This window comes from Cuculus canorus, chromosome 18, assembly GCF_017976375.1.
Source record: "Cuculus canorus isolate bCucCan1 chromosome 18, bCucCan1.pri, whole genome shotgun sequence".
Classification (NCBI taxonomy): Eukaryota; Metazoa; Chordata; class Aves; order Cuculiformes; family Cuculidae; genus Cuculus; species Cuculus canorus.
In genome coordinates, this window is record NC_071418.1 from 7,149,309 (window position 1) to 7,171,208 (window position 21,900).

Below are 21,900 nucleotides of genomic sequence, written 5' to 3' on the forward strand. Positions count from 1 at the left end.
TAGATGGCATCAACTGAAACAATTGGGCAACAGGTTTAAAACGGAAATTAAGAAATGTGGGGTTTTTTTTTTATGCAGTGCTTAATTATGCTGTGAAACTCATCACTGCAGGGCAGTTCAGGGACCCACAGCCCCTGGTTCAGAAAGCAATTAGACCAGTTCATGGAATACAGATGCATTAGCAGTGATTAAGTGTTGATGATGCTGATGCAAGGCCCAGAACAAGGGAGTCCTCTGCTGTTGATGGCCGGGTAGAGAGATGAGAGGAGGCTACAGCTTGCAGTGTGACCTGCAGACAGCCTGGCCTCTCCTCTCAGGCTTGGACATGTTGGCACGGTCCCATGGGCTGTGGGAAGGAGCTGGGGAGCAGAGATGGAGCGTGAAGCTGCTCTGACCTGCAGAGTGCAGTCAGGGCCAGCTCACTGCATGCAGCCGTTGCTGCTCTATCATTCCCTCTCCTGCAGTAACCTGCTGTGACCATCCTTGGCCATGGCATCAGTTAGCCCCAGCTGGGACATGCCCTTGTGTCACCGAACACTGTTTAAGTGTTTCCCTGTTACAGCCACTGGAACAGACCTTTCCCTGTAACGCGGGCAAATCCCTGTTCCTGAGGAACCGTTAATTGATTTCCCTTTTCATCGTTCCTCCCCTGCCCGTGGCTGTGCTGACACCTGCCTGCCCGCGCTCTCCCTGCCTGCGCTCCCACTCAGTGGCTGTGACAAGCAGATCCTGAAATTATTGATAAACACTCATTGGGGCTGGAGCCTGGTAAATTGCCAGCAACCCCAGTGGATTTCTCTCTTGCCAGCATCATTTTTCTTGATGACAGCATGTTCTGAAGTTTGTCGTGGAGGGGGCAGGGCCTCCTGGTAACTTCTATTTTTTTGTTTTATGCATCGGTTGTTTTAAAAGGTCCCTGCATAAAAGGAGCAAGGAGAGGCTCGGGAGTTAGTGCCTGCAGTTTTCTCTGCCCTCCAGCCTGTTCCCAAACAATGTGGGGCTGGGCTGGATTCTGCTCCGAGCTTTGCCCAGGTCTGTGCTCCCCTTGCAGGTCAGCTCAGCTCTGTGTCCTGCTCAGTGCTTCTGCAGGCTCAAGGCTTCTTGATCCCAATGTCCTGGATCCTTGTTTCTTCCTCCGAACCCTCTGCTCATGTTGGCTATTATTGCCCTGTGTTAAGACGTGCACTGACAATCCCTGAGCAGGGAAAGGAGCCAGCATGGGCACAGCAGCTGGAGCAGGACACCCCTCTCCAGAGATGGGACAGTCTTTGACACTAAGGAGCTCAGCTTTCAGAAGGGCCCAGAGGGCAAAAATCAGCTCAAACACCTCCCACAGCCAGTCCCTACCAGATCAGAGTAGTTTTGCCTGGATATTGCTCTGTGCCCACCTTACGTAGTGCATACAAATGTGTGTGGCTGTGTTAGGTCTCTGGCCGTTGCTCTTTCTGGAGCTTGGAGCATTTTTCTCTCTGCTAGGTCTGCTAATTAGTGGGAGGTTGTGGATCAGGAACAGAGGGAAATGTCCTTCTTTGGTTCTGGCACTAGAAATAATTGAGCCATTTTTCACCTATGGCCAATCTAATTCTGTCCACATCTTGATTTTTCTCTTAATAGCTTGGGGATGCTGTTGGCAGCCATGAGATTCACAGCGATGTCCAAGCTTTTCAGTAATCGCTGGGATTTTGTGCTCTCTTGCTAACTGGATGCTGGTTTCTTCTTAGTTTTTGCTTAAGCCCTTCTGAGGATGGGAAGGGAGCTTATTTTAGCTGAGTTGTGTTCACCTTTGCCCCAGCATTCCTCAACCCCTCTGCTAGGGCGGTGGTGCGGGACTTTGCGCCCGGCAGCTATGTGTCCTGGAGCCATTACTCAGGTTGGGATCCCATCTCCTTCCTGCCCTGCCCTGGGAGAAGGCAGCGTTCCTTCTGTTTTTTGGGGCAGGGGCTTTGGTCACCGTGGGCTGCCCCAAACCCTCGCCTCGGTGCAAGGAGCACATCCCGTGGTGGGCAATGATGGCTCCATGGCTATCCCAGAGTGGGAAGCAGCCCCAGTCTGAGCTCCCTGGGGTCTGTTCCACTGCCTCCCTGTGCTGGGGCTGTGCAAGCAGAGGATGTGGGAAGTGGGGCTCTTCCCTGCTGGCTCAGGGTGCAGGGCCAACAGGCACCTTCATGCAGAGCATTGCTGCCTGCTCAGGACAGCTTCCCAGCAGCACCTGATCTTGCCCCATGCCTAATAAGTGCATTCCTGCACACCCTAGTGCTCCCAAACCTGCAAATTCCCCGTTACAATTGTCATGGAAATTAGAAAGTGTGTCTGCTTGAGTTTCCTCAGCACAGGGCTCCCGGTGGTTCGTACATCAGAGAGCCTCTCGCTGCACTGATGTGGGAGCAGTGCTTGGGAGGTGGCTGGGGCTCTGTGGGCAGCTGCTGCTCACCTGCCGCGCTGATGCTGGGGCCGTTGCTGCAATTTGACGTGTCAGCCGCTGGCCAGCCCGTGAAAATGAAGATGTTCATGGTGAGCTGAAAGGTGTGATTTATCAACGCCAGTCCTCAGAGGCTTGGGGGCTGTCAGGCACCAAAAAATCTCATACATCACAGGGCATGGTGCTGCTGCCTCTAATTTTGTGGTAGGGTGTTGCCATTGTATTTTCCCCGTGGATTCCAGAGCACTGTGAGGCAAACGGTGGGGCAGGAGGGGCAGGAGCCGATTTTGGGCACTGGAAGGGCTTGGGCTGATGAGCTGCTGTAAGTGATGGATGCAACTCACCTTTTCATACTTTATAGAAATCTCTGCCCTCCACACGTGTGTTTGGAGGTGGGAAGACTGAGGCGTGTAAGGAGGTCTCCAGCCTCTGCGCAAGTGGAAGGGTTCAGACAGCTTCCCCATCTTCACCCTGTCCTCTGCTTTTGTCCCTCTGTGTCTGTGTGCACGCATCTGTGTGCAGATTTGATTGTTTTCTTCTCTATAACATTTTCTTTTTCCAATGTTTATGGGCCATGGGATTGGAAGTGAAGCAGCTACTTAATTGCTGTCAGGCAAGGAAACGGGTTATAAAGTTGCCAAGGGAAAAAATAGATCGCTCTGGGGTAAATGCAAGGGAGAAGGGCTGATGTAAGGAGAAGGAGGGGAAAGGCTGGGAATGGGAAAGGGTGGAGGCAGGGCAGCAGTAGGCAGCACAGGTTGCTGAGCTGGCTCAGAAGCAGATGTGGGGACTACACTTGCCTCCAGGCTGGAATAGCATCTTCTGTGCCGAGCACCTTTGCTGGCAGTGTAGGGTGAAATACTTCCCAGAAGGGAAGGTTTTTTGCTGGGAACATCCCAGGGCTGGGGCAGCTCCCCCCCCCCCCCCGGGCTCTCTTTTGCCTAAAACACCACAGCTCTACTAATCTGGTGTTTCCAGACGTGTCCTGGGACTGCCGAGTGTGTGAGTGCCTGAGCTGGGGTGGTGGAAGTGAGGACAGCTGAAGAAGAAGCCATGCAGGGGTGCGCCAGGGGCCTCTCTGCTCTCCCCTGGGGCTCTGCCCATGTTGCCCAGGACCTTCACCTCACTTGTGCTGGGAGTGGGTCTGCGAGAGTGCTTTGAGGAGGGGAAATCAGGAGAACAGAGCCCTCCCCATCCTCCCCATTGCCAGAGCCTTCTGGCTGCCACTGCTCCAGTTCGACTCTTAGCTTGCAACTCTCTTCATCTGCATCGCTTTCTTGTTTCCTTCATTATCTCCCCCAGTCTAACCCTCCACCATGTCATCTTCATTGCACGGCTCCTCCCTCTCCCCATTCGCCACATTACTGCAGCAAGGACTCACTTTCCCATCTTTTAGTCTCAGTGCCATACATAAAAGCGCTCTGATGGCCATGGCGTGATAGCAAAGACAGAACTTAATTTCACAGCATTTTCATATAATACTCCATAAAACTGCACAAATTTGCTCGAGTCCAAATCCATCTCATTATGCAGAGTCATTGAAAGGGAGGCTTTTACATTCTGGGAGTCAGCGCTCGGCTAGGGGATGGTACAGAAGAAGAGGAAAATAATTAATTAGGTGCTGCTCTGGATCTTTGATCCTGCAACACAAGGCACATTAAATAAAATGCCTGGCTCATGAATAAACGCCGTGAGGAGCCCTGTTTTTCTGACCCCACTTAGAAAATTTTGAGCGAGGCTGAGGTGTATGTGGGGGGGATTCTGAGTCTGTGCCTGAGGGAGCAGGGCAGGACATACGCCTGGAGCAGGTTGCAATGACAACCTCGCTGGTGTGGTTTTAAAAAGCAAAGCATGGCTGCAGTGCCCTGGAAAGGTGCTGAGGATCAGGATGAGATGAAAGAGCATTCAGTTTCCCCGGAGCTCTACTGCAGTCCCTGCTATCCCCATTGCTCCCACAGATCCTGCTTGGCATGTCTCGGGTCTTAGCCCTGCCTTGTTGGGAGAGACTTTGAGGTGAGAATCTGAGGGTGGTGCAATGTGTCGGGACCCCTACAGCGATCCCCATCCTCCTCCTCCCACCCCTTACATTTAAGTTTATTTTCTGTACGCAGCTACAATCAGTCTCAATGTTTGTGAGTAGCTTGAGACTCCTGTGGGGGTTGTATTTTCTGAGTAAAGCAATTTGTGGGATGTAAGGACTGAGGATCCAGCCAAGCCAGGTGGGTGAGCGGGCTTGGGGTGCACCAGACAAAGGGGTCCTGGGGATGGGGCTGCGATCCAAGCCCTTGGCTGAGTCGGGAATGCACCCTTGTCTACACTCACTGTGCTTTGCCTGGCAGCAAAGACTCCCTCTGTCCTGCCTGTCGCTTGGCCAGAACAGATGATTAGACCCAGGCAGTGCTAACCTGGGCCGGGGAGCAGGAAGCCTCAAGGAAGCTTGGCTTTATTCACTGGCATCCCCCAGCGTCCTGGTGTGGGAACAAGTCCTGATGTGGGATCAATTCCTGACTGGGGCTCCCATGACGCAGTCAATGGGCAGTGCTGCTGCCCCATGGCAAGGCAACGTGGTGTCCTTGGGGGCAGCCGTGGTGCTGGGCAGGTTGATTAAGAATGCACCAGCAAAGCAATCCTGCAGAGGAGAGAGCTCGCTTCACCTCGTGCTGTTAATTAATCTCTGAGCCAATGAGGATGCTCTCATCTGGTCTTTACTTAATCCATAACCCAGAAATCCTCAAATTATGTCATTTGTTCAATACAGATGAAATTAATTACTCTGGGAAATAGGCAACAAGTTGCATTTCTGATGCCCCTTATCGCATAATCAAATCTACAAAGTGCTTTCCGTGCAGCCGCAGTGGCAGCAGTGGGATTGCCTGCAGCAGGCATGAAATACTGAGCAGCATCCACTATAAATCTGGCATGGTGCAGACTCTTACAGGAAGCCGATGTCCAAGGGATTCCAGGGAGCCTCTGAAGGAGTGCTGGCAGGATAGCAAGCAGGGCAGCCGCCACTCTTCTCCACCAAGAAGAGCCACCAAGGAGCCTCTGCCAAGGGCTCCACCACTCTCCTTGGCCCCACTGCTCCCTCCTGAGCCTGCCACCAGTCTCCCTTTTCTATATTCCCTCTTTCTGATATCACATATACAGCTTGCAGGGCATCTTCCTGGGAGATCCAGAGGGATGGGTCCCCCCCTCTTAAGCTTCCCGGAGCCTAGTCCCTTCCCATAGGCCTCCACACATGCAGGATGCATCCCTCTGCCTGGTGACTTTGAGGAAGGTCCTCATCAGGATGGATCAGAAGACCTGGGTATGGAATAATAGTGATTTACTCTTTATTGGAGTTATCGTGGAGAGGGAGAGCTGGCAAGTGAGAGGCAAAGGCTATGGAACAGCTGTGGCAGCGCTGTGGAGTGTGGCAAGGGTGGGAGCCTGGTGCTGTCTGTGCAGCCCAGGGGCCTCTGCTCTGCCTGGGTGGGCAGGACAAGGCATCGCCTTTCTGCTGGAACAGCAGGTGTTATCACACAGATAAGCGAGGGCTGTATGCCCCTGGCCCAGCCCGGTGTGCTGACTGCCCTGCCTTCCCTGCTGCAGCGCGGGGGCTCACCTGTGTGGCGCCTGGGCAGGGGATGGCTTTGCCCTTGCTGATTCCCCTTTCTGCTCCTGCCCTTCCCTCTGGGCTCAAATGATGCCTTTTTAATTACCTGCTTGACAAACCTGGACAGACCATGAAGTGCTTTGGCAAGCCACAGAAGCTGTCATCCATTTGCCCTCTTGCCCACCGCCCACCTTCATTCCCACGGTGGCACTGGCAGAGAAATGCTCCGGTGCTGTGAATGCCCTGACAGGATCAGCCCTGACATGGCAGGAACCTGTGCCCTCTGTCACTGACACCTCCACAACCCTGCTAAGAACAGGCTGCAGCCTGGAATAACGATCCTGTTATTCCTTGCTTCTCTTGAGCGTTTCTCCCCTATGCGGGAAAGCCCTCGGAGGTTTTTGCTGGAGCGTGTTGTGGGGGAGCCCGTGTGCTCCAGCGCAGCTCGAGATCTTGTAGAGAGCACTAAAGACAATTCCCAAAGGCGTAAGAGCACGATTTACAGCCCAAGCATGCTGCCTCCTCCCACCGCTCGGCTGCAGAACGCTGCTCTGGCATCCGAAGCGCCGATCGCTTGAGTGGCACCAGAGCACAACCCCAGAAAAGCTTTAATTACAGCTTCCAGCCAGGAATGAGCTCTTGTGGTTGGTCGAGCTCATGGGCTCTGCTGCCTGCACCGGGGGACAATTCAGCCCCTTTTCTGGCTGAGGGTCTGTGAGGAGGCAGCTGGGGAGCCCCAGTCCCTTCGGGGTGGGCTGCTTTTGGTGGGTCAGTTTTCTGAAGGGAAAGCTTTGCTGTAAGTTGTTAAGGCAGGTACCACCTCACGCACTATTAACATGTTAAGAGCCGTTGTAACAAAAAATCTATGCTAGTTGTTTGCTAAAATGGCAGTAATGAATTGAAAAATATTACAAGCTGATCGGGCAGCGATTCCAAGGCATGTTAGAGCTCTTAGCCCGGCTCTTCAGCTCACCTGGGTCACCAGGCACAGTAAAATCTATTCGGAGAAGATAGAAATGTAATTTTGCTCTGCCCTATCAATTTAAATAAATTAACTATTAGATTAGCTGCACTTAAAACAAAACAAGAAATCAATCCCACTGGCCTCGGCTGCTATTAAACTATGTTTTGCACCACTAAACCTGTAATTACCAAAGGTCCCCGTGAAAGGAGAGCAGCCCAGCTGTGAGGTGATGCTCTGGGCTCGGGCTGTGTTTCCTCTGTGGGAGGAAGGGTGTGGAGGTCAGTGGACTGGAGGGGACAGATCTGCCTGCCTGCCCTGAGCTCTTCTGCCCCTGCCTGGCCTCTGGTGTGTGCCTGGAGAAGAAGAGGGCAGCAGAGCCTGAAGGAATTAATGGGAAAGCTCCCTCGAGTACCTGGGCAGCCTGGTCCCAGCCTGGGAGAGCTGCAGAGGTCAGGGCTGGCTGCTGATATCTCCCCTGCACATTCCAAGGGGACAGCCAGCTTGGAAGCAACCTAAATCCCCAAGGCAGGTGGTCGGGGTGATGTGTGATCCCATTGCACCTTCCAACCTTAGTTTGCTTTTCCGAGTGGGTGAGCAGAGCAAGAGCCCTGCCCAGAGAGTGCCAAGCAAGGTGCAGGCAGCCCTTTGGGCAGAGCAGGATGGAGGCAGGGATGGAAGCGGGCATCCTCGTGTGGAGCTGGGAAGGACAGGAGTCCCCAGGAGGGAGGGCAGTTTTCTGAAGCAGCATTTCAGACATGGCTGTTCCCTTTTTTTTTTTCTATTTCCCCCTGCTGAAACCACCGCCTTGTGCAAACCTGCTCAAGCTGTTCGGATAAATTAGCATCTAGGGGATTTTTTTTCCTCTACGTTCTGTGCAGTTGCATAAGCGGGAAGAACAGAGGAGCCCAAGTAGCAGATTGCTTTGTAAAGAAGCATGAAACAGCCGCAGACAGAGCTGCTGTCTCCTTGCTGTTAACAGATCTCACGCATTCAGATGGATGAAGCACACAGATGTAATCCAAGCATATCTGGGATCATCTGGGCGTATCTGGGATTGTCTGGGCAAGCGTAGGCAGGATAGGGAGAACAGTGGGGGGTGCAGGGTCTTCTCAGCACAGCTGGTCATCTCCCAGCTGTGGCTGGTGTTCCAGGTCTCCTGGTTTGCAGAATGGTCAGGTACAGCAGGAGCAGTCCCTCTCCTTCCCTTGCCCTCTGGTGCTGGTCTCTGCCTCTTCTTCACCTCTCCAAGGGGATTGGGAAACCCCTTTGCAAAGAGACCCAAGGAGGCTCTCAGAATACATTTGTGTGGGAGCTGGGGAAGCTGCAGGGGCTTCCCAGCGGGTGCCATTCCTGGTGAGAGGAGGAGGAGAGTATCGGTATCCACTCAGCTGCCTCTCTCCCTGACCCAACCCCATTGATTTCTACCGATCTGAGCCTGATGAGATGTGTGAAGCAATCAATATACCTGCAGCTCTGCAAGAGGATGCAGGGAGGCAGCGGACGAGAGTACACGATTTAACCCTTCCTATCCCCTGTTGTGGGTCCCTGCCCAGTGGCTCAGAGGTTCCTGCTCAGGTCCCACTCTGTGTGTCCCATTGCTGCTTGAGGACAGATGGATGGCTCCTGCATCGCACTTCTCCCTCTGACCACACATCCCAGGATGTCCCCTGCCAAGCCTGTCCCCCTGGCCTGCCCAGTCTCTGCCTTTGAGTCACCTCCCTTGGGAATTCTTTGCAACAGGGCCGATGCTATTGGGCTCCTCGGGAACTGCTGCAGTGCAATGACCTTCCCATCCCTCTTCAGCCTTTCCTGCAGCGGGACTGGCCTGGTGCAGGCTCTGCTCTGGCCCTCATGACATTTACAACCTTCTTACACAGACATGCATTATTGTTTTGTCTTCCTGTAAGCTCTGGAGAGGAGCCTGGGAAGAGTTGGAAGAGGAAGGAGACAAAAGGAGAGAAAAAAGATTCAAAAAAAGGCTCAAACTTGCAGAAGAGTTGAAAAACTTGGGGTAGAAGGAGGGAAGAGGAAGGGGCTGCTTGTAAGGCAAGGGGCTACACCTGGAGATGCTCAGCCGTGGCCAGGGCTCTGCTGCAAGAGGAGCTGGAAGCTCTCAGCCCTGGGAGGGAGTGGGAGGGGGCAGAGAGCTCGGGGAATGCTTGGCTGTAAGTGCTTTCATAACCCTCAGCCAGAAGTGATCTTTTCTGAGGCATAAGTAATGTAGGTAAATAGGATTATCTCACAAAAGGGAATGGCAAAATAATAAACACACTCATAGCAGCAACACCCTGGTAAATGACTGGAGCCGAGGGGGTGCCAGGACAGGCAGCACACACCCGGAGGGCAGCTGTGTCCGTGTGAGAACATGCCAAGGAGTTGCTGCTTGAAGAGCATGTTCGGGACCAGGAGGTTAAGTGCCTGCTCCAGAGAGGCCCTCAGCAAGTGAAGAAGCTGCTTTTTCAGGACCTGGTCCAACTCTACAGCTCCTTGTAAATGCAAAGCCACGGCCATGTAGGGCTGGGTACAGCGAGTGTGGTTTTCGGTGCGATGTGAACACGACATCCTACGTGAAGCACTTGGTGATGTGTGTGCTCAGCATCCTGGAGGCACCGCTGCACCTTGGGCAGCGGCACCAGAGCTGCTCGGGAGGTAATGAGCTCAGGTACCAAATCCATGGAGCTTGGTGCTGTGAAGCAGCGTGTACCGGCCAGGCAAGGGGCTTGCACCAGGGCGTGACCCAATGCTGGCAAAAGGGAGAAGGTCTCCAGAGGGGAGGCTGGGAACCATTCCTCTGTCCCAGAGCCCAGAGCCCATCTTGGCCCTCGTAAGCTTGGGCTGACAGCAAGCCCTGCTCCGCCGGGGCAGGCTCAGCTGCCTCTGCAGAGGAGCAGAATGATGGGAGACCCCTCCACCAGACAGGAGATAACAAACCAGGGCTCTGTCTGGGAGAAACTGAGAGTGGAGCTGTGTCCAAAGGGACTGAAGCTCTTGCAGGCAGGTGTTCTAGTCAGAATGTTGTAGGAGGAAAGGCACGGAGGTCCCCTCTGACTTCATTACAGCGACAGAGACTGAGTCTCTTCTAGCAGGGAAAGGCTCTTCAGCTGCATTAACAGGCTGGGATCTGATGGGAAAGATGAAAAAAATCCATCTCCTCCACATCACTCACTTGAGACTCTATCAGACTTGCCACAATTAGGAAAATTCACATCCAAAGCCTCATTTGTTAAGGACCAAAATAAGAGAAAACGCTTGGCCCAGAGGGAAGCAGAAAAGGAATTTAAACTGCCTCTCATCTTTCATCATTTGCCTTCTCCAGCTCCTATCTTGGCAGCCCCAGTATTTTGCTTTGTCTCCTTCAGGTGACTAATCATTAGACTAATTAGTTGCTAATCAATGTTTAATTAAAACCTAGCTGTTAATTACTGGAGGTGCTACTGTGGGTTGGATATGAAATGTTATGAAAATATTTTTAAGGGCAGTTCATGGGAAGCTGACCTCTCTCCCTCACCTCTGGAGTGTCCCTTGGTCCCCTTCCCTGGGAGGCTGCTCCCCCAGCTGAGGAACTGGGATGGGGATTGTGGGTGTAACACATCCATACGGCACTGCTGCACCCTGCAGAGACCTCTGCCTCCTCTCTGGGGCTCCATCACCTGGAGGGATGGACGGTGCAGGTGGCTCAGGAGCATCCCTGATGCTTTCCCACGGAGCAGCAGGGAAGAAATCTTTTACAATGAGGGTGGTGAAATGCTGGCACAGGTTTCCCAGACAGGTGGAAGAAGCCCTGTCCCTGGAAACATTCTAGGTCAGGTTAGACAGAGCTCTGAGCAACCTGATTGAGTTGAAGATGTCCCTGTTTTTGGCAGGATGTTGGAGTAGATGACCTTTAAAGGTCCCTTCCAACCCAACCGGTTCTGTGATTCTCTGATTTGGGATGCTGACGAGCATCCAGTCAAAAACCAAGTGCAGTGGTGTAGCTACTGCTCCTGGTCCTGTATCTCTTTGCTCAGCCTCTGTCTGTTCCCTTAAACCTCTCTGAAAGCCGTGGCCTGGCAGCAGAGCCCATCTCTAGAGACGGAGGCTTCATTATGCACTTTTTGCTGCATGCAAGAGCCCGGAGGTTTTTCATGCACAGTGCATTGAAAAGAGCCCGTTAAATATTCCATCAGCAATGGATATGTAGGTCACCCAGGTGTGCTGCTGCCTCCAGGTACCAGCTCATTTCAGCCCTTGGTGGGGAGCCTGTGTCTGCTCATTAATTCTGTGGCTGCTTCTCCCTCCCAGTGTCCTTCTGGAGCAGGGCTGGCAAGGCTGGTGTGCCTGGCAGGGAGCAGGGGTTGGCCCTGTGGGTCTGGGGGCTTCGTGTAAACCCAGAGGTCAGTGCAGGGCTGGGGGTACCAAATCATCTCCAAGGGCTCTGAACCCCTTATGGCTCCAAAGGGTGGGCACCTGGGAGAGGGGAGCCAGGGGAACACCCTGGGCTGGTGCTGGGGACCCCCAGGACTCTGGTGCAGAAGAGCCATGGTCCCACCCAAGGGCACCTGGGAGATCCTTTGGGGGCTTCTCTGACCTGGTGGGGAACAGGCATTTTCGAGTGCTGTACATATGCTAATGACACTATTTACATTCTCCTTGCTCTTTACATTCCTTGTTTCACTTTACTTGTCATTTTATGGCTCATTTTAGTTTCTTGAGAGCAGACCCATAGGATAATAAGATCTGGTGCTGCAGAGGGTCTCGAGGCAGACACTGTGTCTCCATCCAGACAGAGAGACTGGGAGCACTGCTAATGTGCCTGTGTCTCAGTCAAGTGGTGGCATGTTCGTGTCACCTGGGAAGGACTGGGGGACTTTCTCTGCAGAAGCAGAGAATTTGGGTGGCTGAACAGTGGCTGATGTGCTGGGGCCCATAGGAGAGCCAGGTCCCTGCCTCGGTGTTCAGCCATCTCCCTTCTCATTCCTTTGAAAACGGGAATCTCTTCAAGGGTTCTCTGTCCCCGGCTGGATCCTTGTCACCCAGACGGTGTTTGCTGCAGGGATGGATGCTGGGAGGCGAGGGGCAGCTCCAGAGATCTCCTGACTAACACTCTGGAGAGTCTCAGCCCCCATCAGGATGATGTTTCCATCTTGGACTGCCTCTGGGTGATGCCTGTGCCTCTCTCTAGATGCCGCCAGGATTCGTGTCCCTCCCCAAAGTGTTGCAGGGCTGGGGAGGGCAAGGGGTTGGGTGCACTCTTGGTTTGCCTGATGCCACTGAATGGGTTGTTTTGGGAAAAACAAATGTCGTTTTTTCCCCCTTAGTAGTTAGAGAAAGATGCTGACAAGGGACCAGGGTTTTGGTGATGTGGAGGGTGACAATGCAAGGCAAAGGAGCTATGTTTAGAAATAATTGCTTTGTCTTTTGCAGAGGTATTAGTGCTTCCATGCTGACAGTTACAGGAATTAGCTGAAGGTATTGGTCACATAAACACTGAAGGAAAATTATCGCTACTTATAAACACTTTGATGTGTGTAAGAGAGAAAGAGACATTATCAGGGCAGAAAGAGGAGAAGGAAACAGGGAGTTAGAGGGGCAGGAGCTCTGGGATCTCCAGGGCTAGCATGTCCTCGGGCTCTGCTCTGGAGGCCAGAGAGGCTGTGGCTGCCGGGCGGGGAGGTTTGCTGGTGCAGCTCCGTGTCAGCCCTGGCGGCTCTTCCTCCATCGATGGAAGGTGTGAGGGTCTGAGCCCATCTCTGGGGCAGAGTCAGAGGAGGGACCCAGAGCACCAGGGCTGATAGATAGCACCTTTCCTGTGGTGGGTTTGGCCCAGAGGGAAGATGGAGTGGGAGCAATGGCTTGGCTGGATGGGAGCTGGGCAGGTGGGGTCCCCCACCACCAAGAGAGGTTTGGGGGGCCTGGAGGTTTCCCCCCTGCTGCTAACTCTGGGGGAGGCAAAAAGGGCTGCGCCCATCCCAGTAGAGAGCTGGACCCCAGCTGTTGCTGTGGGGCTGGAGAGAACATGCGGCAGCATTTGGGAAGCCATCTGGAAAGCAATTGATACTGAAATACTTCTTGTATCGCAGTCACTGGATTGTTCTTAACAGTAGCAGGTGGAGTCTGACATTTTCCTTCTAGAAAATCATTAACCAGCCAAGGAAACAGTCAGTTTGTAGGGACAAGAACAGAGTGGGCCCAGATGAGCATCTTCATCTGCAGCAGGGAAACTCGCTGTGCCAGGGGCATCATTCCTGTGGTGCCCAACCATCACCCTGCACAGGCGGGATGGTGGCTGGATGACATCCTGGCTCCCAGCTGGCGCTTTGCTGCTACAGGGACAAGCACAGCATGGCCAGGATATGGAGCTGGTTGCTTGCCGTGGGGCCCAGGAGGGTCTATGCAACCAGGAGAAGCTGGAGAGCTGCAAGTATGGAGTGTCTGGAAACTGAACAGTGGGGTCTTCCTGCCATGCAATAGGTTCTTGATGCAGAGGGGCTGAACTGGGTAAGCATCACCAGAGGGTTGCACAGCCAAGGCCAAGTCCACCTGCCCTTAGATCCTGCTGCACCCTGTCCTGACTCTTCTTTGGATGGAAGAGAGAATGGGGGCGGTATAAGAAGTCACAATGCTTTGGCTTTTAAAACAGGACTAGGTGACAGTATAGAAGGTCAAAAGCTGAAGGCCTTACGTAGAGGTGAGTGCTCACCAGAAGAGCAGCAGCCCTACATGGCTGAGGATGGGAGTGGAAGGGTCTGCAGAGGAGCCAGCAGAGCCCGTGGGGAAGCTGCTTTCCTCTGGATCACAGAGCTGCTGCTCCATTGGGAGCACCCAAGGATGCAGCCACAGCTTCAGCAATGCTCTGCTCTCCCGCTGTTTGTTTCTCTCCGCTCTGGCAGCATGGTACCTTGCAGGCAGCGTCCTCCCCCGTCCCTGCCCATCCCTCAGCAGCAGGGCTGACTGTGAAATGTAAACTCAAATGTTGGTGAGGAACCGATCTCTGATGAAACAAGGCTATTCATGCTTTCAGATATTAAATTCCATGCAGAATATTAAATAATTTCCTCTTCAATGATCCCAGTAAATTTAATTAGCTCTTGTTCCCCCGATAGAGTTGTCTCTGCGATCCTGAAGCGCTGCGTTTGGAGTGGAGGGGAACTCAGCTCCTGTTTGAAGCACTGCCTCCCTGCAGTGTCCACACGACTATCGCTGCCAGAGCCAAGCAGTCCTTGGTCACGGCTGCATTTCTCTTCCCACTGCCATCTGCCACACCATGTCAGGGCCCTTTGGGGCAGGATCCAGCTCCAGCGGTGGGGAAGGGGATGAGGCATAGAAGCCCCTTCCTCTCTGGTCTGGCTCCAGCAGCTTGGCTCTAGGGTGCTGTTTCAGGCAGGTTTTGTAGATGGTATTGGTACAACTTTGCTCAGAAGATGGTGTGAACTTCTCTGCCTCGAGAGGGAAAGTCTGGGAAGGGAAGGAACCTGCTCCCAGCTGTGGCTAGGGAAGATCAATGGGGTTTGGGTGACTTGTCCAGGGCCTTTTCTGTGGCCAAGTGAGGGCCAGGTCCTAAAGCGGGGAGGGATGGAAATAGCACAAGTGCTTGACTTGCAGTCAAAGAGTTGCCTGATGATGATTTTTGTTGGTTTTATTGTTTTTTTTTTGGTTGTTGTTGTTTTGTGTTTAGTTTGTTTTTTTAACTTTTAGAACCTCAGAGGAAAGAGGGGAAAGAAAAATCCCTTCCTGATGGAAGCGGCTAATAGCAGGTTATAAATGTGTCCCTGGCATGGTTCATTAGCTGCCATGACATATTGAGAGCTATGAGCAGTGTGATACCAGCAAATCAATTCAGAATTTAATCTGAAAAAGAACATGGGGAGGTCGGATCATGCAACGTGTTACCAAACGTTTCTTCTCAGCCGAAACAGAGCAGCTCTTCTCTCCCTGTGCTCCTCCTGCCTGGTTGCTGTGCAAAGCACAAAATAAATAAATAAACAAGTACCTGATTTACCGATGATTAATTTGCATAATTAGTGCTGTGTCAAATCACTTCACCGAGGTGTGAGGCACGCTTTGCTGTAGATGTTTGCATGGACATCTTTCCAGGTTTACTCAAGCTCACCTTATTTTACCTTTAACAGTCTCGTAAGGACAGAGCATCTGTGGCAACAGAATTTCACGGAGTCAAAAGGGGATCTGAGAGCCCCGGGGTCTGCAGGGCAAAATCTCTTGCCAGCCTTTGCCTGCCTTGTCCTGCTGTTGGAGCAAATGCCCTTCCTTGACAATGTGTGCCGCAGTGGGTGGCTGTGGTCCTGGAGCCAGGAATGAGCTCAGACCCAGCTCTGCCCATGGGCACAGACCAGCAGGCTCTGGCCAGCGTCGGCTCCTTGGAGAGCGGCAGTGACGTGACGGCTGAATCCTGGCTGTGTCCTATCCACCTGCTATGCATCACGACTCTGATCCAGAGATGCTTTGGCAAGGTGTTACGGGTAGGCAGCTGGGGATAAACCTTTTGCCTCTGGTGGGGTCAGGGTGGGAGGCAGAGGCGGTGGTGGATGGGGGCTGAGCTGGGGCGCCTGGGGAGCGGGGAGCCATGCGTCTGAGCAGCTTGGCAGCACCTGTTGTGACACGTCCCTTGCTTTTTACAAGACTGGCCTTTCTGCATGGTGTTTTCTGACACCGAGCACTGCTAATGCGGCAGAGTTGATTGCTTAACGTTGCAAAAATCCCAGCAGCGAGGCTGGCAGCGCTTCCCTCCTTGGCCTCCTGTTCCTGGGCAGGGAACTGGGATCCCGACGTGGAGATGGCTCCAGGCTCTTTACTCTCCCTCTTCTTGAACAGGAGAAGCAGCTGCAAAGCACCCAACAGGTGAAGCATTACATCAAAGACGTAAATGCAGTTAATGTTTTAAAACACAAGCGCTGTGGGCAGCCCTGGTTGCCTGCTCTTGCTCCTTCTCCCCCGTTAATGGATATCAGATTGTTCTACTGATCTTGGCATTGTTTTAGTAATTGACGGATGCAATGCAATGTTCACTGATTTAATAAGTTTGTTAGTATAATAGAGGTTCTGGATTTTGCTGTTAATGTGCAGTGACAATTACATTTTAGATTTGCTCATTATGTTGCATAACTTCGCTATGAAATCTATCGTAAATTATATTTTAGAAAGCATTATTTCAGAGCACATTAGCATGGCTCTCCCTTCTCCTCTCTTCAGTGCTGGCGAGCACTTTGCAGGCTGTGTGTGTTCATGACCAGACAAGTATTCAGCTACTCATGGGGTGTTGCAAGTTCCACTTCGGGTTCTTTGCGGCAGGACCTGTGCCACTTGCCAAAAACCCCCACAACTCGGTGTTGCCATATCATCCCACCATCTCCTTCACAGCTAAGGATGGTGCAGGTACCCAGTGTCCTGGCAGCTCTCTGGAGATCGCTCCAGGTGGCACTGTGCCCTGCTGGCCCTCAGAGGGTCCTGTGGGTGCGGATGAACCTCTTGGCAGGGCCAGGCTGGAGCTGCTGATGCTGTGTCAGAGCTGAACACCCTTTCCAGGCAGAGGTGAGAAGAAGGGATGGGCCTCCTTTGGGCATCTCAAAGCTGAGGGTGCCTGAGAGCTCAAGCAGTTGTGGAGGACTCGGAGAGGCTCCCCTTTCTTCTCTCATCTCTTCCTGACACCAAAAGCCATTTGTTGCCTCTCTGAAGTGGTTTTTGCAGATCCAGGACTGGCAGCTTGGCATGGTCCTTGCTGGCACTCCACAGAGTAAAGGGGACAAGATGCTCAGCCCCGGGGAATGAGAAGATCCTGAGGTACCGAGGTTTCGCTGTGCCTCCTGGTTACAGTATCTACGTTCGGGATACCAAACCAGAGCTGCAACAGGTCTTGTCATCCCTCTACTCCAGCCACGAGTATAAGAAGGAAAACCTCCTCATTGTTAAGAGTAAAAATAAAAACGCAGCAGTAATTTAGCAACTCTGACTTCCTCCAAACAAAGGCCCTAACTGGCAAATAGACTGTGAAAAAGCTAAGAAAAAAGAAAGAGAAACAAATATTTTTTTCCAGATTCGTACTTTTTCCTTCTGGTTCACATAACAGCCTTGCCACAGGCAGGGGTTTGTTGACTTGTGCTTTTGCTAACGGCTTCTCTTCCTTCCACTGTCACTCTTGTGCATTCTCTGCCTTTATCCCAGTCTGCCCCTCCTCTCCTCCTGTAGATGGGTTCAGAAACTCATCCCCCTGGAGACCCACGGGCAGGTTCTCCCAGTGGGTTCCCTCTCTTGGTGTTTCCCTGCCCAGGAGCCCTGGTGTGGGTGCGAGTGCCAGCTGGGCACTCTGCTCGACTTAGGCCTTTTCCCGCTGGGCAGCACGGGGTTGCCTAGCAATCCCGCAGCATCACCGCCTCTCCTCCGCTTCGCACACACGCACACCTCCCGCTTTGCAAGGCTGCACCTCCGGAGCGGGTACCAGTTTGCATTTCTAGGAACAGATGTCAACGGGGACCCGGCTCAGAGGCTTGAAATGCACAGAAAATTTTGCAGAGCTGCGGTCTCCCGCGTTCCCGGTTTCTCATTCTCCAAATCTGCTGCCTAAAGCATCTTCAGCCTCAATGAACCGTGAGAAAACAGCACAGCAGGGCATAGCAAGGAGCCACCCTGGCTGAGCGCTGCCTTTGTCTGGCAGAGTGTGAGAACAAGGGCTGCTGCTGCTGCTCTGACAGGGCAGAGAGGCTCTCGTTCGGGTGCTTGCTGCATCCTGGAGGGCTAAAAATATCCACAGCGATCATACAAAATGGATGTTGAGATGTATGAGGCGCATGTGGTGCATTTTATAGTCTTCATTCACGTTATGGCTCTGTATAACCCTGATGATTTTCTCTGGAGTGTTCCTCAAAGCTCTTGAGAGGGAAATAAAACTGTGTTAAGAGGGGAAAGGGGGGAGCCGTCCCGGTTTTCACTGGGGCTGGACTCCGCAGGATACTGATAATGTCTCATAGATGGACCCTGTGCTAAGTTCATAAACGATGGCTTAAACTGCAGGGGTTCCAGGTATTACTTAGGAAATATAACTTATGGAGGCTCACCACAGTCTTAACTATTAGGAACCACAAATAAATCGTTTGAGCCAGAAAACAGTGCTGACCCTCACCCAGTAACTCCAGAAGGTCTGCAAGGAGAATTTTGCTGTTGCTGTACTGTGTAGCAAGCCCTGGGCTCTACAGGGGCTCGGTGCGACAAAGGACTCGCCCGGCCAGGGGGTCACCACTCATGGCATCTCCCACCAATGAGCAAAGGAGTAAGGGCAGAAGAGCGGGATCTCTGACAGCCCGTGATTTTCAAGCTATGGCAACGTAGGTCTGCACCTTCTTCAGCTGGCTTCCCATGGGAAGAGGTAAACAGGAGAGAGTGGAAAAGAACTGGGAACGCCAAAGGTCTGCCCTTGCGTAGTGCTCAAGGAAGGAATATTCCAACCAGGAATGCTGGGGTCACTGCCCAGAGGTCCTTAAGTTAGAGAGCAGGAAGGATAAAGGGCTGACTGCTTTGGTTTTCCCAATGTGAGGAATAGAAACCTCCTTCATCGCTGCCATCCTGCCAGGCAGCTAAAGTGGACCCAGACATCGCCCCCCACCCTCAGGCGTCCTGTGCAGCGATGAAACGAGTGCTGGACTCGGGCACGGAGTGGCTGGGGGTTCTGCTTCTCGCTCACCTTTGCATCTGCATGGGCTGGCACTGCTGAAAATAGAGAGAAGCCCCTTGGGGCAGCTCCCAGCCCACTCGCAGCGGCAGCAAGCACAGTTGAACCTCGGGAATGAACTCCCCATTCGTTACGGCTGTGGTACATTCATCTTTGAGGGGGATCAGGGAAGAGAAAAATGGCTCTTTTTCCAGATAGGCAGGAGCGTGTGCCAAGAGCCCACTGAGCACGCTGCCCGGCTGGGAGACACCTCACCTGCCTCGCTGGGGTGGGGCTGTGCCTTGAGCCCCTCGTTTTGGTGGGAGTACAGAGTGGGAGCGTGGGGTGGGAGCATGTCCTGAGCTCTGGAGGAGCATCGGGTGGGAGTGTGTCCTGAATGCCCGGAGGAGCATGGGGTGGGAGTGTGTCCTGAGCTCTGGAGGAGCATGGGGTGGAAACGTGGGAGTGTGTCCTGAGTGAGGGAGGATGGTGTGGAGTGGGAACTTGTCCTGAGCATGAGGAGGAAGGGTGGGATGGGAGCGTGTCCTGAGCACGAGGGGGTGGAGCAGGGTGAGAGCGTACCCTGAGCACTAGGCAGGGGGAGCATTGCGTGGGAACATGTCCTTGAACATGGGGTGGGAAGCATGGGATGGAAGCGTGTCCTGAAAGCGTGTCCTGAGCCCGGAGAAGGGGCTGTGCAGGGTTGGGAGCGTGTCCTGAGCACGGGGGGGAGGGGGGGAAAGAAAGAGCATCAGGGGTAGGAACGTGTCCTAAGCAGAGAGGGGGAAGTGTGGGATGGGAACGTGTCCCAGGCCTGGGGGGGCGTGGGGTGGGAGAGTGTCCTGAGCATGGGGGGAAGAGCATGGGGGGGGGAGCGGGAGCGTGTCCTGAGCCCGGGGCCAAGGGGGGACAGGGAGCGTGGGATGCGACCGTGTCCTGAGCATGGGGAGGGGGATACACGCGGTGGGACCGTATCCTGAGCATCATGAGGAGGGGGATACACGGGTTGGGACCGTATCCTGAGCATGAGGAGGGCGATACATGGAGTGGAACCGTATCCTGAGCGCAGAGCTTGTGTGGGAGCGCGTGGGAAGCGCCGGGAGCAGGGGGGGCGGTCTCTTTCTCCCCCCTCAATCCCGGGTCTCCCCCCCCCGCGCTCCGCCAGCCCCACGGCTCCGGGGGCGGGGAGGAGGGGGACGGACACACAGGGGGAGGGGATCCCGGCCGGGGGGCGGCAGCCGCGGGGCGGGGCCGTCCACACGTGCCCCCCCCCCCCCCTCCCGCCCCCCCTCTCCGCTCTCCCCGCGGCGCTCGGCGGCTCCGGGGGTGGCGGCGGCGCAGCCGTGTGCGAGGCTGCCCGGGCAGGCGAGCCCCAGCCCCGCTTCGCCGCCTCCCGGGCTGCCCCCGTTTCGCCGGTGCTCGGGAGATGCCGCTCGGCGGGCGGAGACCCGCGGCTGCCCTGCATCATCTCCTCCTCCTCCTCCTCCGCGGCAGCGGGGACCTCTGAACGCGTGAGTCACCGGGGGCGGTGGCGGCACCGGGAGCGGGGAGGGATGCTGCATCCTGCCGAGATGCTCCTGGAGGGCTTCCACCGCCAGCCCCGGAGCGCATCCCGGGGAAGAAGCTCGCGGTACCGGGCTCGGGGACCCCTCGTTGGCCGCCCCGGGGCTCCCCGGTGCGAAGTTTCGCTGCGACGGGCGGTCTCGGTTGATGAGCCCTGAGCTGGGCTCCGGTAAACCGAAGCGTGCCCGGTAACGGTGGCTCCTGAAGGAGTTTGGTTTGTTTTGCGAAAGGATTCTGGCGCAACTTCTCATTAAGTTTGCGTGATGGCTTCTTAAACAGATGTCTTAATTAGGTGCTGTTGTTAACGGGAGTGTTACGCTAATTAAAATCACACCCTGCAGGTGAAGGTAAATTGTAAGAAAAAGTTGGGTGAGGTGGAGTTGGGATTGCCGGGGTGGAGGGTGAGGAGAAGGAGAGGCTTCTGCTCGGGCTGGAAGCCCCGGGTGGGAGCGGAGCCCATCCCTGCTGGGAACGGGCAGAGCGAGGCAGCTTTCGCTGGGTTTTTCCTCTCCTGAATTCCTGCCCGTCTCCAGGAATTTCATCACCAGACGAGCTCGCTGTGACGGGCTGGCTGCGTGGGGAGGGAACGATGGATGAGTGGGTGGATGGATGGATGGGAGGGAGGCAGGGAGGGAGGGGGAGAGAGAGAGAGAGAGGGAGGGAAAAGGCCTTTTGGAGTCACCTGGTTCATTTGTGTTGCGTGTGGAAGTGCACAGCGCTGTTCTTCAGCCTCACATATGCCAGCGGTCCCCCACCAGTGTGCGTGCCAGGAGACTGCACCGCGCGCAGCATCGCGCCCAAATGCTTCCAGGCAGATGTCTGAGTAAACAAATGTGGCACTGGGGTCCAGGAGCTACTGTGCTGCCGGGGCGCTGGGCATGGCACGTGTGGGGATGGGCAGCAGGCGGTGGGGCGCTCTCAGAAGCTGTGGACGTGGACCCATCCCTCTGGCTGGAGCATCCTGGGGAGCATCCTGGGGAGCATCCTGGAAAGCACTGGGGAGGCTTCGTTAGCGCCTGTATGTGTGCGCAGGCGGAGGGATGGAGGGGAAGAAGGGGGGAAGAGAGCAGGGAAGCAGGGATTTCTCGGCTTCTCACTCCAGTAAGCATGACATTAACAACACCGACTATTTTCGGTTGCCTTCCGTGAAGGTTTGGAACTCGCTGCCTCCGCAGAAGCCTGGTCTCAGGCGCGGTGGCTCCTGTGTTTTTGTCCTGGGTACCAGCCTGGCTGGGATTGTCTTGGGGGGGCACAGCCTGGGGTGGCCACAGGTCGCCGTGTGCTATGGTTGGGAAATACCTTGCTTTTTTTCCCGTGCTAACCCTGCCTAGAGTTGTCTGGGATGTCCAGGCCTTGTGGTTTGTCTCGCATTGCTTCAAGCATGTATTCCTCTGCCCTGATGTTATTTGCATTCCAGTGGTACCCAAAGGCTGGAGGCCTGGCCGTGCTGGGTGCTGTGCAAACACAGATGAAGGCACTCTGTTCTCCAAAGAGCTTCCTGGTTTCAGGCTAAAATGGTTAGGCATGATAAAGCCTCACAAAGCAAGAAATTAAGGCTATTTTTCTGGATAATAGATGGAGAAAGAGCCTGGAGTTGATAATTTTTGTGGAGGGATGATTGCAGTGGGTTGGGGCTGGCAGGGCTGCCCAGATCTGGCCGGTCATTGGGAACTTGTTCTTGGCTCTGAGGAGCTGTGGCGAGGCTGTGCTTGTTTCACAGAAAA

At 54.2% G+C, this 21,900-nt stretch overlaps 1 protein-coding gene across 7 annotated transcripts in view; it reads left to right on the forward strand.

Moving 5' to 3' along the window:
* Positions 1-21,900, forward strand: part of RBFOX3 (RNA binding fox-1 homolog 3) — a 193,666-nt gene that overhangs the window by 26,405 nt on the left and 145,361 nt on the right. For 6 of the 7 annotated variants that reach the window (XM_054082983.1, XM_054082985.1, XM_054082984.1 and 3 more), the window contains exon 1: positions 19,901-20,124. The exons of the other annotated variant lie outside the window; for it this stretch is intronic. The gene's annotated coding sequence lies outside the window, so the exon portion shown is untranslated. Of the gene's footprint in view, positions 1-19,900; positions 20,125-21,900 lie in introns of those variants that run through there. 7 annotated transcript variants of the gene reach the window in all.